The 4,735-nt window shown below is 43.9% G+C and overlaps 1 long non-coding RNA gene across 1 annotated transcript; it reads right to left on the reverse strand.

The window, feature by feature from the left end:
• Nucleotides 1-886: 886 nt before the first annotated feature.
• Nucleotides 887-3,691, reverse strand: LOC125945446 (uncharacterized). The gene is made up of 3 exons (XR_007466897.1): nt 3,587-3,691; nt 1,573-1,709; nt 887-916 (listed from the first exon to the last, which is right to left on the reverse strand). It is a non-coding gene; the product is annotated as an uncharacterized LOC125945446 (long non-coding RNA).
• Nucleotides 3,692-4,735: the final 1,044 nt, after the last annotated feature.

Consider the following 4,735-nt stretch of genomic DNA (forward strand, 5'->3'; position numbering starts at 1 on the left):
AATATATTGACCTTTGCGCACTTCATTGTTCATGCACTTTCCCACTACAAATAAATGCCCTCTTTACTCCATTATGTGCTTTCCAGTGCTGTTATGATGCTTAACATAACTTACAGGTAAAACATGATTTAAAAAGTCTGGTTTGAAATCCACATTTCCATACTTTTTAGGTATTTTGTGTAGGGAACTACAGCCCTGAATTTTTTTTATCAGTCCCTTTCCTTTCAAGAGATCAGAAAGTGCCGTCTTAGCGTAGTAAAAACTGCAGCATCAGCCTCCTTGGGTCGAACAAATTATTCAAGTTCCATGAGACTTCCCCGGTACAACATCTCTTGCATTTTGCTTAGATTGGCCTCCAATGTGTCTCTAAACCTTATTTCTGCTTCAAAGGCAAACTGAAAGAAATGCACATTGACTGACACTTTATGGCCCACTGAAAAAAAAAACAGGCCCTAGGATAGCTTCAAATACTTTAATTCTGCTGAACGATACGATAAGAGAAAATATCACCTTCACACAACTACTCAAGCAGCAGAGTTGACTCTATATACATCTTGACTTAGATGAGATTTATGAACATTCATTGTTATAGCAATGCTTTTCACCAGTGTTAAACGTTATAAAGTGCGAGCCAGTCTGTGTAAATGACCACTCACTTTTTATTATTTATCAAATGCTAGACAGAGCACAGCTGACTAAACCTAAATCACAGCTTACAAAATAACACACTCTTAATCTTACAGAGCAGACCCACACGATTTGAAAAACATGAGTGATCTTACCACGTCAGGATTTAAAATATATGACAGCAAATCATCTGGTGCATTGGACATGCGGGCCTCCGCAGTTGTGGCCAAAAGTATTTTCATTCGCCCAAGGTCCATGCAAAGGGATCTGTGACCATGTCCTCAATTGCCTAGGCAAAAAATCAAAGCAGATAAATAAAGAACTGTACACATCAGCAAAGCGCAGATTATAAAATAGGCTACGTTTTTGTGCTTCTGACAAACCACACATGGTAACATCCATGAAAAAACGCCTGCCGTTAACACCTAAAATGGCTAAATGCATTCCACCTGATAGCAGAAAATGTATGCACATAAATGAAAATTGGTAGCATAGTTGAAGAGATGGCAAGCAGCTCATCAACAAAATAAATACAAAATCCTCCTGTCTGGAAGCTAGAGCCTAAGGAAATGATGCCGGGGCACAACACAGGAAGAAAAGCCAGTGAGCCATTAAGGCATTTTCATTCGCGAATCTCAAAATGTTTTACGAAAGTGCAGCTTCCAAATTGAGTACAGGCATTCCTTACATTCCTTGTCTGCCACAGCTGCGGTCAATAGGCATAAATGCTTGGACTGACAGCCAGCACAACTCTAAATACCTGTTAACATCTAGTAGTTCCACAAGATACCACACTTTGCCTGCCGAAAAATGGTTTGCCAATGCAAGAAGTAGCAGGTGGTTGCTTATACGCGTAATATCATCAGCTGGCACTTTCAGCATAGAGGTAACTAACATGTTGTCAGGCAATGTTTGAACAACGCCTTTGAAAAATGAAATTCTCACCTTCAGTTCAAGTAGTGTGTCAGGACAAGGGATTGGGTTGCTGGAAGCGTGGTCACTTTCTGCGGGCTTCTCAGATACTTTTTCATTCGAAGCAGCCACGCTTTCCTCGTTGCACTTACAGATCGCATGAATGCTTTCTAAAATACCATGAGTCAACGTTGAAATAAATGGCGGTATACACCTCACATCGTAGTGGCCTCTGCAGATTATGCGGGAATCGAGTGCTCAATATGGAATGGTTATAAATATGCTATTATACATCTAACACAACAAAATACATAACGAATGTATGCAGAATGTGTTTTTGTAATGCTGCTACCACGTATAAACATTACTGTTCAAGTCACAGGATGTGATAAATTTTGTGTTGTGGAGCAAAATTTGTTACAATATGTGTCCAAATCTTATCCTATAGGTATATACCCTGTGTGGTGGCATGAGCCAAACTAGAACTGCTGGTGAGTTAGGCTGCTGCAAAAGGTTCTCCCAAATCGTAATTACATGCCTATTGCATGCGTCCACAGTGCATACCACAGCCATGACGCGAAGGGTTCGCGTAGAGACTGGAAATAATGTTTTAATTTTTATTTTTCATACAAAAGCAGGTATATTTGTCACAAACTATCAAAGTGGACACAGCAATATTCGGTTTCTGCACAGGTTATTGTCGAACAGAGAACGTAGCTGTGTTTGCAGATTATCAAGTTTGAGGACGCGCAGAAATGGCATAATTTTTGTGGGCACATCATGATGTAAGAACTTATTCAGCACGTACGCGTTGTAGGCAATTGTTGTGTCGTGCTACCAGAACTGACGTCCACGGAATCGAAATGGCGGCACAATTTCTGAATACCAGGCCAGGCACGCATTTCTCACTTTCTTCTCTCCACCAATGAAATGTTTTTGTTAACTAATATAAGCTGCCCCAAAAGAGTTAGATTATGAAGTGACAGCAGCGTGAACTCACGCTACTGCTAAGACAACCACTGTCCCTTCCATTTCTCTACGTTAGGGAGCAAGCTAAGGGTGGCGTGAACATACGATCTGAAAAGGCCGACGGCATTGGAAGACAGAAGAAACTACCTAACGTACACAGCCAAGCCTAGGCAGTGCAGCCGCCAACGCATTGAACCATCATTAACAGTTATGCGGAATGGCATCTTACTCGAGCGCTCTCCTTGGTGCATTACGTGCGCGCAAGCGGCAAGGACAAAGATTCCCGGGACGAAGATCCCGGTTTCGCAAGCACTGTAGATCCATGCTACCTAGCAGAATAAAACAACAACGGGAATAACCCACAAGTTTTAAAAAAAATACCGATAGGTCCAAGGACGCAAGCTCTGACAAATTTGATTGGAAGTTGCGAAGCGTGTGAGCGCGAGGAGATCGCGAGCGGCAAACACGTGGTCGCACGGTGCGAAGATCCACACCCGCCGTCAGCTAAAGCGACCGTCAATATCTTACTAAGCAAGATACTGTATGGGGGCATACAGATTACTGGGAAACTAACACGCGAACCAGCAACGTGGTCGGAGTCATAAATGTCGAGCAGATTCCGGCCCAGGAGCACGAAAATTGACGCGAATTACCGTTTACCGATTACGTTTCAGCAAAACAAAGTGACGTTTCACGCGCCAAGACAAAGTGAAGTTGCACGCTACGAAAAAAAAAATGCACGCGCAGAACTTCAGACAGCGTAAATGACGAAGTAAGCATATTAATTCGATTTGCCTTTTCGCCCTTTGTCTCGTCATCCGCAATTTGGCGGATAAACTGCCATCATTCCATCATTTAAATTGCTCTATTACGCGCGCTGGAAACAAATCCGCCGTGATGCTACTCAAATTAAGCTATCGGACTATATAAGCAGTAGTTGTCTTCGTGGAGCGAGTTTGGCAGGCATGCCTGAATTGAACTACATACATGGGGAAGCATAGCGGTATCCTACCAGACACAATGATATTTTTGGTTTTACTGAACAACCGTAACGAGCACATAAATATGCAGCACTAACCTTTGTTTGCGCCTCCTGGCAACTCCACCACTCCGCTTCGTCGCAACGGTTCCCGCCTAACTGGCCGACCACAAACCACCGTCATTTCTAGCAGTTCGCATCAGGCGCGGCAAGCCCAACTGCACTGTCGGCCACCGCGTGTCACAACGAAAACCGCGCCGGCGAGGATAAAATCCCTATATAAGAAAAGTACCGCCATCCTTTGATAAACGCCACTTCTCTCTCTCCTGCATCTCCGATTGGACAATGATAGCGCGCGCTTTTCACTTCTTTATATTTTATTTTTTCCGCCTCAGAGCCATATTGAAAGTCCTCTGCGCAGCCGCAGTCGCCGGCGGCGGTGGCAGCACGCGCCCGGCCTGAAAGCTTCAACGTGGACTTTCTAGGTGCGCCACCACCGACTTGGCTTTCGCAAGCAAAAAGTAAAGAAAAAAACGCTTTAGGAGAGGAGGCGGCGGAGGAAAGAGTAGATGGCGGTACTTTTCTTATATAGGGATTTCATGCGAGGAGAGCTCGTCAGACATCGCGCATGCGCATCTGGAGGTAGCGATTGGACGGGCGATGTGGCCCGGGGCCAGCCCGCGGAACAGCGCGTGAAGACTGCGCGGCCATCGCCGCTTTCTTTTTTTGTCGGGAAATGACAACGTGCCGAGCGCCCTCAGGGCACAGTGTTTAGATTTTCACACGTTAATATATATATATATATATATATATATATATATATATTGTACCTAATACATACAATATACGTAATACAGGTGTCAATGCATAGTATAAAGATATTGACAGACCGCTTAACACGTTAATTTCTACTGAAGTTGTTTCGCGCTGCTGGCCGTGAGCGCGCGCAATAACCGTACATAATTTCTGAAGAAAGCTTTTCAGCGTTGCTGTTTACAAATAGCGCAAAATGTACACTGTTTCACTTGCTGCGTTTCCTTGACCACAGCAAGCCTGGTCATTACCAAAAAAAAAAATACAATGCGACGCTCTTTGATATACACAATTACTCGCGTATAGCCAGGGGAAGGTGTGGCACAGTTTATTAGAAAGTAATGCACCGGCCCGTTTCAAAACAGTTTTTTCTCCTCCTAAACGCCAGCACTGCAGGAAAACAATAAACAAGGAAGCAGCAGGAGACGGAAGGGT

Source organism: Dermacentor silvarum, chromosome 5, assembly GCF_013339745.2.
Source record: "Dermacentor silvarum isolate Dsil-2018 chromosome 5, BIME_Dsil_1.4, whole genome shotgun sequence".
In the NCBI taxonomy this organism is placed as follows: Eukaryota; Metazoa; Arthropoda; class Arachnida; order Ixodida; family Ixodidae; genus Dermacentor; species Dermacentor silvarum.